We start from the raw sequence: 12,472 nt of genomic DNA, 5'->3' as shown, positions 1-12,472 counted from the left end.
ACTACCAGCACAATGGACACAGAACCACAAAATGTAAAGCGTGAGCTATACAATAACATAATGACTACCAGACACCGTTTAGCAATAAATGATTCTATTAGGCCTACCGTGACTGTTACCAAGCATGAAAATGAAGAAGTCAATATGTTTTTAACAAAAACATTTAATTTGAATGTTCTGTAGTTTTACAAGATATTGGGGTTTGAAACTGTGAAGAACTACTTGAATACTTACTTACTTACTTACTATACCTTAGACCGTTAGACCTGTACGAATATATCGAAAATACACGCTTGATATGCCTTTCGTTAGAATAAATGTTCATTAAAAAAATACTAAACCCAAGTCAACGTCAAACATAAAATAAATTTAGGTCAATGAGTACTATGGTATGCTGCCACAAAAAAGAAGTAAAATTTTGTTTCGTAAAATTTTAGCAATGCATGTAATAAATAAGAGAAATTCTCAAAATATTAAGAAAATATAATTAATTTATTTATAAGAAAAGAAATCATTCTCCATAAGAATAACATGCGAGACGACGCTCATCTCAGTAACAAATCTAGTAAACATTGATTATACTAATAATCTGTATTTATAATATGAATAATTGCACCCAGATCCATTTTAAACTTATTCCCTAAGACTATGGTAATCGCTTCGTCCATATAAAATATTCGCTAGAGAACTCTACTATAATACATTTTTATGTTTGTATTTATAATATTTTAAAAAATTTAACGTTTCGCTGTACAATATCAGATTTGTCAGGTTTGTGTTATATTGGTAATTGCCAATATTACAGTGATGGAGTTATTGAAGAGTGTGAATGTTGAGTAGACCTAACTGCTTTTAACAAAACAACTGGTACCATAAATATTTTATAAGCATGGCCCATCAATGGGTGAAACCACCATATATTTCTGTAAGACAACAACGTACATCAGGCATATATTATTTACAAACGAATTTATTGCATTATAAAATATAACCATAATAAATACTGCACAGCGCACAGTGTACATGAAATACATCAAACAAGTCCTTTAACACTTTCAAACCAGTCTCATAACTTTTATTAGTTAGTTAAGAAATTAACAACAACAAAAAAATATTCTGACACAAAAAGAATTAAAATACGTGATTCACTGAAAAGGATGTTTTTATTTATATTTACGGATTCAGAGCCGGAAGGTTTATTTACAAAGGAGCAAATGATATTCTGAGGAGCGGCGTTGTTAATTCATGGTATAGGACGGGGTTTACTATTTTTATATTTTGACTCAATTGATAAGTGGTCCTTGTGATACTGCTTGTAATGTGAAACTAATTTTAAATTTATCGTGGAAATGGACGATTTATTATTTGCATGTTACAATCAAAACTGTAGGGATGAAAACATAAACAAATGTAGTCACCGCAGTTAATTATTTATATGGAAATATATTTTGATTTGACAGTCAAATAAAAGTAAACAAGTAAAATTATCTATTTACATTCGAGAAAGTTACTTAATTTGTTTATGCTTATAATTCCTACAGTTTATATTATGCGTGAATTTTATTCTGTTTTTACCTATGTTTATTGTTTATTAAGTGTATTACGAACCAAGATGATTCATCATAAATAAAAATTGTTAGGGAGATAGGGTGGAAAGGTTTCAAATAATCGCAAACAGATTAAATGAAATCGTTGTTCCAAATCGAAAATATCTTGTTGATCAGCGATGTCATGGTCCTACAAATATTGGCTCGCACTATTGTTTGATTTAGAATTTACAATATGGAATATGATAAGCTTCTTGCTTCAACATACAACTTTTCGTGGGATTTAATATTTATTGTAAGCTCAATAGGATCTTTATAATTAATTTTAATTTTTTTTACTGTTTTACTGCAATGGCAATATAATCTATATCACATATAGGAAGAAGTTCTAAGACACTCTACAAGAAACATACTCTAGCCGTGTAAGACTCGATTGATCATCATTTCGCTTGAGTCGTGTATCAATACAATAACATAAAGCTGCGTCGCTGAGTCTTCGGTAAAACAGAAATCTGGCATTATTCGAAGACAGGAGAGACGGAAGGATACAAGAGAAGATGGGGAGAAGAAACTCCAGGAGAGGGGAGAAGTGGGCGTGGCCATGACGTCACCCCTCCACAAAAACAGTGTCATATCCAACAATACAAAACTCGACGTTCTGATTGGCCCCTGCGAGCTTGCCGGGAATTTGTTGTGGGTAAAACAACTCTTTCGAATTTCGAATTTCTTCGCCTTCCGTCCTTTTGGGCGAATTAATTATCCAGCATTATTTATTTAACTTTAAACTCTATCCCTCATTAAAAACGCTCGGTTTGCGAACAACAATTTAGTTTTATTCCGTGCATTTAATTACTTTGTCTGTGTTTTTAACGTTCTGAGCGAGTTTTTCATCAACAATTATATACATCCAATTAACTGTTTTAAACATGGTTCAATAGTGCTGGTACAACGTGTTTTTTTATCTGTTCAATAGCCCATATGAATAGGCGAAAATCTACGTACTATACATGTATAAAGACAAACGATAGAAATCCATTTATTTCACCAGAACTTTCTTTAGCCCAGACACCTGTAGATGTTGTATAATGATATTGAATAAAATCAAAAATCAAAATTAAAAGCCCAGTTCAACCCAACGATGTACAGAACTGAGTTGTTTTTATCATTGTTTATACCAACCTAATCTATTAAACAAACGACGCGCTCTAGATAAGAAAACAGAGGCCGAGAAACTGATAATCAAGAGAATCTTATCATCTTATCTTGTGTATATAGCTGGAAAAGAGTTAATTACAACAAAACACAGTCTCTCTACTGACACATTGATCACAAGTTAGCTTATAGAGAGTTTGAATTACAGCATTTAATGAAAAGTCCCGACTACCATAGGCCTACTATACAGCAATTTTAGTTTTTCCTTTAAACATTCGCAGTTAAATTTCGATAACAAGTCAAAAGGAGATTTAGAGGATATTAATGTTACTGATAACTAATAAGATTGTTGCGGATAAGTTTTGTCAATATTAAATGGCAAATTTAAACTTATCTGTGTTTTGCAAATTTAAACTGAATTGAGTTTTAACAATCGATACATTACGAAATAACAATTTAGTAGCCTACTTAGATGTGCATTGTCATTACATTGTTATTATTTTTTAATGTTGTTGGCTTTATAATAAAATGTATTGCTTAAGGTAGTTATGCATCAGTTCCATGATTATATTTTTGCTATAATGCGCTATTATTGCAGCTTTTTACTGTTAAGTATTTTGTAAAAATAGTGTAACCAAACAACCGAGAAAAAAGTAAATGATACCCACATAGCACAAGTACATCAATTTGACGTAAAATTGATGTCAAAGACGTCAACGTCAATGATATTTTGTACGTCATTTTGACGTCAATGAAGATCAATATGACGTCAAAATGACGTCAATATGAAGTAAAAAAGAAAATAAATTTTATGTAAAAATGATGTAAAAAAATTGACGTCATTTGACGTCTTTTTGTTGTAAATTTGACGTAATATTGCTCGGTTTTTTAGGCAAAATGATGTCAAATTCACATCAAATTGACATCATTTTGTTGAGCAAAAAATGTAAAATTGACATAAAAATTATGTAAAATATTTCCCCTAATTTTTTATAAAATTATCAGTAATTCTTCATAGAACTGTAATTGTATTCATATTAACTTTCAATGTTACTCGTGCCAAACATTTTATAGTTCTGCAAAATCTTGATGGCCTAATTGGCAAATCTTTTGCAAAAAATCTGTTGGAACCCTGCCGAGGAAAACATGTAAATAAATACCTAACCTAGCCTATTTTACAAACACTGTACAAACACTGTACCTAGGCATCAGCTGATGAATTTTCTGCCTAACAGATAAAATAACTAGGCCTACTATAAAAATACTGCACTTTAAATTTGCTTAATTTGTTTTCAATAGCAGCGTTTGACATTGGTATAAACTTTTTCAACAGCAGTGTTAGACATTGGTATAAACTAACTGTGGAAAATATATTTTTATGCTCTTTCTGATCTATTTCAAATTATGGTGTTTATATTCTGAGGTTATTTAAATAACAATATAAAAGTATCTTACAAAACGGAAATGATAGGCTTTATTAATTTCATACAGAATCTTTTATGTAGCCTACTTTTTACATTTTGCTGTACAAAAATATTTTCAATTTATGATATTTTTACAAATAGAATAGGAATTAATTATGCCGGAAAATAAAACCTTGAGTCCAAATAAAAATATTTATTCATACAATAAAACTAGGTACATCATTAACATCCACACTACTTATATAACTCATATTCGCTCTCCAATCTTCTCTATTGCACCCTCCTGTAACAAGCAATAAATAAAAATGGTTGATTATGGAAATACAAAATATATTCTTTATAGAAAGATCATTAAATGGATAGCAGCACACAAATGTCGTGTCAGAGGGCTGGTACTGATTTACCAATGGTTTGAGGGGCTAACCAAATATACAAATACACCTATCCGTTTTAAAGACCCAGGAGGACAGACACGAAAAAGAGGGTGGTGTGACGAAATAGTCAAATTTACCAACTCTTCTAAGTTTTAGGACAAGATGTGGCCGGGCTTTGCAAACAAGTGCATGGTTTCATGCTAGCTAATTTGCGATGCATGTGATTTTTTTATAGCCTACTGAGAAACGCTCATACATGGGCATTTTTATTAATAGCCTATAGGCATATATTTGTTGATTTTATTTATTGAAATGAAAACATTTTCAGAAATATTTACCCTCAGTTATGTTTAAAAATATGAGGTATTATTTTTAGTTATTTCTAAATAATTTTAATAGACAGCGATTTACGATTTTGATCTTTGTGTGCCTTTTTTTTAGACTGATAACTGAACTTCAAAATGTGTATTGCTTGATAGTTTGTGAACTTAGCGTATTCAAAAATTTTACCTGTTAACCCATTAGAGTGGAAAATTAGGACGGTTCAAGAAATTTGACCAACAAGGATTATAAATTAAAATCAAGCATAAAATTAAGAATCCATTTTAAACGAACGCAGAAAAAACAAACAAAATTGTATTCACAAAAAAGACTAGGCCTACCCATAGGACCAGCCACACTCAAATTCCCTCCTCGGAACGCTCAGAAGGAGCCGATAAAATTCAGGGGTCGATAAAAAGCTGTTTCGCTCTTTTTAACTGATTAGTTATTTTAATTTTATCGAAAGGACCCTAGGGGATTTTATAGAGCTCTAGAAGTGCTCATGAAATCTAGCAGACACTTAGGTGAGAGCTATCTCATATTCACCCTAAAATTGGTCTAGCTTTAAGAATGACTCTGTAGTCTAGGTCTGACTAGTATTCTACCCTGACCGATTCAATAAAACGAACCCGTCTTACACTTTTAAATTATCTGACGAAAGTGGGTAATAAATGAATGTAGGCATACGGCATACGTACTATGATTAACTGGAAAAAATATACTGTAATATAAAAATATAGAGTATTCGGGGGCCTGCTTAGGATGAACACAGAATTGATCATGATATGGTAAATACATTAATGGTTAGGCCTACTAACTTATTCTTCATAGTGTAGATCCAATTGGGGTACTCCCAAGACCTAATTATATAATCCCCAATATAATAGGGGGGGTTAGGAATGTGATATCTAGTCTCTGGATATTAAAACTACATATTAAAGATTTACTAATTAAACTGAACGGTCGTAATCTTGAATTAATTAATTAATACAAATTCTTAACTATAGACACCGCTAGTACTAAGCCAAGTTAGCTAAATGTATTTGATCAAAATCGGCCTATTTAACATTTTATCAACATAAGTTAATAGCCAAGTTGACCTTCTAAATAAATTATCGATAATTGACGTAGCCTAAGATGCGTAAGTAGCGTTTAACAGTGACAATGTTATCTCGTCGTTAGTGTAAAAACTAGTTTAATCTTGTATCTTGGTCATGCTCTGATTAGGCTACAGTTAGATTGAAGCTTAAACAAACTTTTAGTGGTGAATTAAAGTACTAGCCAACAGCCTACTTGATGTGACTATAACCTACAAGAAGGGCCATAAGCCCTTTCATACAGAGGGTATAGAAACTGAAAGTTGGTGGAAGATTACTGTTAGGTCTAATTCGTCTCTTAAATCACAACTCTGAATCTCTCTTTTGAAGAGCTAATTATATACCCCAACCAAACCATAGAACAGTAAACAATCCCTATTGCCACAACAAAACAAAATATCTTAAATATAAATTAAATCACAACATGATTGCTAATTAGCCTACCTGTAAATGATTTTAAATTTACTTCATCGTTATTATTATTGTATCTTGAGAGGGAATAGTATTTCAATATGAAGGATTATTGTAGTAATACATGTCGGGATTTGGAAGTGAAAATTAGGCAATGCTTCCTCTGAAAATTAAACGCGGAACCAACACAACCTCAATAGAATTACAAAAAATGAACTTAAATAAAAAGTTGGAATTGTCGTTTATGGTGGATTATTTGGTGGTTAATGTTTAATGATGGTTAATTAACTTTATGTAAAAAGTTAAATCATGGGCCTAACAATTTATTTTATTTTCATGATTCCTCTTAAGATTTCATTTGTTCATACTTGGGCATATTTCCTTATTCATTTTTTATATGCTACCTATAGCTATAGTAACTTCATCAAACTTATTTTTAATACATGTAAGTTAAAAAGTTTATCTATGAAAACTTACTTTTAGTAAGTTAGGCTAAGAAACCTCAAGTAGCATGCCATCCGCAGCCAATTATTTTGAGGTCTTCAACAATGTTGGCGGTAGACCCTGGGCATTTGGAGTTCTTCATCATGCTAGCCTCTGTACCGTACTGTAAAGAAGATAAGGTAGTTTTAATTACGATTGATTGTAATAATGTAACTTTAAAAATGATAGGCTTTTGCTTGGAACAACATAATGTAATTACAGTTCTCAATGTATCACACTAGGCCTGCCTATACTATATCTATTGTTTTTAGTAAAGTGAAGTCGCGAAGTGGGCAATTCAGGGTTAAATTAGATAAATAGTGTTACTGTACGTCAGCTGTTCGTATGTTTACAAAGTGAAAAGCCGATGAAATTAAGTAGGCTACTAAGTACCGGTAACCTAATTATCCCATTGGATATTAAATACCGGTATCCAGCAAATTTCGATGATGGGCAAGATGAACTTAGTTCGAAATGCAAAAGGTTTACACATATAGGCCTATTTAGGTGTGAGTGGTTAAGAATTATACTATAAAATAGAATTTATAACAGTAGGCTAGCACACTCTGTGTAGATGGCTCATCCGACTACCTTGGCTATTTTGATAAGTTATTGAGTTATCCTACTGATTTAAATACTAAACTGGCAGGTCCTGATTGACGGAATAACTTGTAACCTGCTTCAGTTTCCAAAATAAGTTAAGTTAGTACATAATGGTTAGGCTAAGAACATTACCTTTTCTTAGGTTTAGACTCCTTATCCAAAAGATAGGGCCTAGCCTAACTTACTTAACTTAGGCCTACCCCTGCGATACCAAACAAGCCTAAAGTAGCTTAACTTACTGTAGAGTAGGCCTACTTCTAAGATAGCTTAGGCTAATTACTTCGCTGCAACCGTATTGATTAAATCGCAGAGGATACGCGTCCAGTAACCGAACGTAGATTAATTTTATCGTCCGGCAGTAACCTCACCGGGTTGTGGGGGCCCGGAACACTATAACCACAACGATACTGTACGACGTACAGCCATATTCAGTGGTGTAGTGGATAGAGTAGCCTACTCGGCTGATGAACAAGAGTTAACTTATCTAGATCCAATACCAACGGAGGCACTAACTTTTTGTCAAAGATTTAGCTTAGAATATCATTTCTTCTTAACTGTACATCTTTTGTTCGAATTTGAGGCATTTAACTTATAATTTAATTTTATGAACAGAATTTTAGTTAACCTTCATTAGATTTTTTCACTATCAGCAAGTATGTTTAGGCTAGTTAGGTTAGGTTATGACAGTTATTTGCCGAATGCGTATCCTCTGCCTAGAATTAAATAGCCATGGCCCAGGAGTCTATATGAAATAGGCTTAATGTTACCGATTAATGGTAAAGCTAAGTTATTTGCTTAGGTTAAATGATTAGTACTTGCCTGAGTTTTGTTGAAATTGGATTTCCCGGTTGAACTTTTAAGGCTGCTTCTAGGCCTGAACACTTGTTTTTAAGTAAAACTAGCTAAGTTAGACTAAAAAAACTGTTAACAATTGAAACTACAAAATAATAGGTAAATGAAGTTATTAATGTAATAAATTATCTTAATTTTTCAATAATTGGATAATTATAAATAATTCATTCAAGAAAAAGTCGGCTGGTTTTTTAGCTATCACAAAATGAATAACGCAAACACTTAACAATAACAAACATTAAACATTCCACCATATATATGAAGCAGAGCAGACCAGCAGACAGGCATGACAACAAAAATTATTAATGGACAAGGAAGGAGGAAGGACCAAAGACAAAGATAGAGGTTTTACTGATGGAGTCAACTAACTGCTTTTAAAAATTTACTTTATAAATAAAGTGTACATAAATAAAGTTTTTAATGTAGCTTGCCATAATAAAATGCCTTTTTAAAACAATATGACATTCTGTTCATCCGAAAAGAAACTTTCTTGACTTTTAAAGAAAATAGCGTTGTTTTACTACACGACTTTAAGCACTCATTTGACACTTGTATTCAATGGAACTCTACAATTTGATTAGGCTATGTACTTTTTTCACTCTGTAAAATGTGTGAACTATAGCTAGATTAATGTATAACAATTAAGTAGGTTTTCGTACGAGTTAGTATAGAAATTTAGTCTCAAAAGTTTTTTTTTTCAATTTCCACTTTAAATTATATACAGATTTTTGATCAGTGTAGTTGATAAATTATTTTACGTCATTTTTACGGCAAAATGATAAACATTTTGTAAACATTTTGATGATAATTTTTGTTCCAGTTGGATTATGAAGTTGGTTTTGATTATCATACTAACACAAATTATATTTCGTCATTAAAAATAAAGGAAACAAATTTTTTTCATTGAAATATTTGATAAAAAAATTTACCACAATTTGACGTCAATATGACGTCTACAATTTGATCAGGACGTCAATTTGACGTCTTTTACTTAATTTTTACGTCAAATTGATGTTATGTGCTATGTGGGATTTAATATATCGAAAACTTGCCAAATATAAACTTACTATCACGTTCAATATTTACCTAAATCATAGATAAAAAATAAGAGAAAAACAAATGTTCTGATAAAACAATTTAAGTAGAATAAATGGACTAGAAAACAACATTTAACGTTACAGCATAAAGAAGAAGCAGTTACAATACAATTTAGGCTCTATGAATGTTACATTAATGTATTGCATTTAATAGCCCTTCCCTTTCCCCGTTGTTTAGCATTTAGTCGATTGCTCAACACCTCCCCACGGTCAACAAGGTTCCCACATAGTGTTCATATGTAAATACATCCTGTATAACTACAGTTTGCCAAACGAATCCAACATGGCGGGGCGGGGAGCAAGTTTGAAAAGTATCGCCAAAATGAAAGGGTTTACCACACCTTCTGTCAAACTGACGGGAATACAAGAACACAGAAGTCCTCCCCCGACCCTTCGGTTACGGTGTTGGTCCTTTCGGTTGCTATGTGCAGCTTGTTTTCGGGCAGTAAACAGTTTTGGGAGTGAATGATTCTGCCCATTGTTTCTGTAGGCAACTGAATCAACCTTATCCCATAGTACTGCATAGTGGAATCATTTTCGAACTCACTTTGCCATACATTTTTACTTTTATGCCTTTTTTTTGCACAAATAATGAAAATTGATTACTTTTACCTTCAACTTTTGAATTGTTCATTTTACATTTCTTGCCCTTTTGTGTTTTCAGATAATAGTTTATTTTTGGGATGAATTTGTATGCCTGCCCTTATCGGCAGGTTTTCTGCGGTGAGATTATGCGCTTATGAGGACGCAGTTAGGCATATTATAATGTGAATGGGAATTGATGGTTGGATGAGTGAGATATCTTGTCGCTTTTTTAACTGACAATAACTATATTAAAAAATACTACTTATTGAAATGGCGAATGATAAAGAACTGCTGACTCCAGTTCTTTTACATCCAAAAGTCTCGTCCATGGATCAAACCTTTGACTTGAGAATATTAGCTGAACCCTGATACAATTTCTGAACACCATAAAACATCAGTAATCGAATCAGAACTTTCAATTCAACTATGGAGATTGATATAATTAAGGGTACAATCGACCTTCATTACATACATATATACACACAGAGTAGGCCTATACATACAGCTTTTCAACACGTAATGTATACACCGTCCTAATCATTAAACATACATTGTAAAACTTTTATGGTAATAACCTTTTGCTGCATTCATCTGTTGGCACTAAAACTATTAAACCTATTAAAATAGCAAAGCACAACAAATTCTAAATTATGTGGTTGACCATCAATTCAGTTTACGAATCTGTCAATCATTAAAAAAAACAGATAAATATAACACAAAATCACCAACATGATATTAAAAAACTGCCAAAGTAGATTTTAGATTTATCATATAAAATATAAAAATAAAATTGCAAAACATCTGGATCTACTTTCCTTCCTGATAAATGAACAAAAACAGTTGACAAATGAATATTGCTCTGTCATACCAATAGTCAAAGGTCACAGTAATGAAGGTTTTGCACAAAATATTCTGTAATGAGTTTTATGTATCCACTGTTCTATGAATATTTATGTTACATAATTGTTCTTACAGTAATGCCCGACGGATCATGTGTGCTTTGACATTGGAATTCACTAAATTTTGCGACCATGGGTAGAAAATTATGGGGTTCACCCGACCTTCATCTCGGGTTGTGAAAAATCATTATTTACAAATTATTTCCATAAGTATATTCGAACATAAAAAACACGAACATATATTAATGGAACAAATATCCAATGAGAAATACAATAAGGCAAATAACAAATAAGAATGAGCTCAGTATAATATCAGTTTACAACTAGGATCTTTTTTAAGCACCTCTTACAAATCATAAAGTAATAACATGGATGTCTTTGAATCTTTGACTTGCAATATCATTAATAGAAACTGAATAACAAAGTAGAAGAATAGGAAATGCAAATAAATTATACACAATTACAAATGAAAGTAAAAAAACTTGTAATTTACTTTTTTATAGTATCTATGTATTATTAAACGCAAATTAATAAGTCATAGTGCTCGAGTACATCTTCTCCGTAAAGTATTTCCGTCAAAAAATATTCAAAAAGCAGTTAAGAAACTTTGTCGGATTCAGTTTTGTTTTAACTGGTTCTATGTATGTATTAATACAGACAATATTAACTGTCTAATGTCTGGAATACATGTTTTTGGTCAAAATTAATAAGATATTGCCAGCAAAAAACATCTGTACCTATACTAAGAAAATTGAATTTATAATTTGGTTTTGCTCATTTGAAATAAATATATTAATGCTGATTTGAATAAAATGTATAAATTATACTTCTTTACTACCATGAAGTCGCGAGATCATTCTATACCGTACGCAATTTAGAAACTCACACAATTGTACGAGTAAGCTACAAAGTCCGTCATTTCACCGTACTCAGCGAACAAAGACTTATCAAATTGTAACAAAACCTGATTTGCTACAAAAAACGCCCTTTGGAGGGGATGTTGATCGTCAAAGCGACGTCGTTTTGGCAGCCTTCAAAGAGTTTTTGTCTAAAAATTGCTCGGCCTGGGGTCTCTATTTACATGCTACAAAGCAGTAATGCGGTTATTAAAGGGTTTACGCGCCCGTAACATGTGGTCACAACCCTTTCAAAACACCATTACCTATGGGGTGGGAGGGGGGGGGGGGTAAGAAGAGCCGCCACAAACTGAATTTAGATGTCAATGTTAATATCCTTCAGCAGCACGGGGGACTTGGGGACAGTCTGTCGACCTTACATAATAACTGTAATTATTGTATATAGTATATCCTACTAATATTATAAATGAGAAAGTTTGGATGTATGGATGTATGGATGTATGGATGTATGTTTGTGACAAGTGAACGCGAAAAATACTGGTCGGATTGGGCTGAAATTTGGCATGATGATAGCTCACATTCCCGATTAACATATAGGCATATTCTTATTTCAAAAATCCTTTCGGGCTCCGCCCCAGTGGCTCTGGAGTTTCCCATGTTAACCTTGTGAGAAATGGAATTATTGAATCTTAACAGCTGTTTCAATTAAACAAGTTGGTTCTGTTCTATGATGTTCAATAGCTTAAAAGTTACAAGGATTACCAACAGGG

At 32.4% G+C, this 12,472-nt stretch overlaps 1 long non-coding RNA gene across 1 annotated transcript; it reads right to left on the bottom strand.

Moving 5' to 3' along the window:
- Positions 1-4,301: 4,301 nt before the first annotated feature.
- LOC129003235 (uncharacterized) lies at positions 4,302-6,930 on the bottom strand. The gene is made up of 2 exons (XR_008491633.1): positions 6,804-6,930; positions 4,302-4,406 (listed from the first exon to the last, which is right to left on the bottom strand). It is a non-coding gene; the product is annotated as an uncharacterized LOC129003235 (long non-coding RNA).
- Between the last annotated feature and the right edge of the window lie 5,542 nt (positions 6,931-12,472).

This window comes from Macrosteles quadrilineatus, unplaced genomic scaffold (genome assembly GCF_028750875.1).
Source record: "Macrosteles quadrilineatus isolate MER2022 unplaced genomic scaffold, UCM_ALF_1.0 Scaffold_9__3_contigs__length_116548681, whole genome shotgun sequence".
NCBI classification, from domain to species: domain Eukaryota; kingdom Metazoa; phylum Arthropoda; class Insecta; order Hemiptera; family Cicadellidae; genus Macrosteles; species Macrosteles quadrilineatus.
The sequence above is the reverse complement of the archived record's forward strand: the minus strand, read 5'-3'. Positions and strand labels throughout refer to the sequence as shown.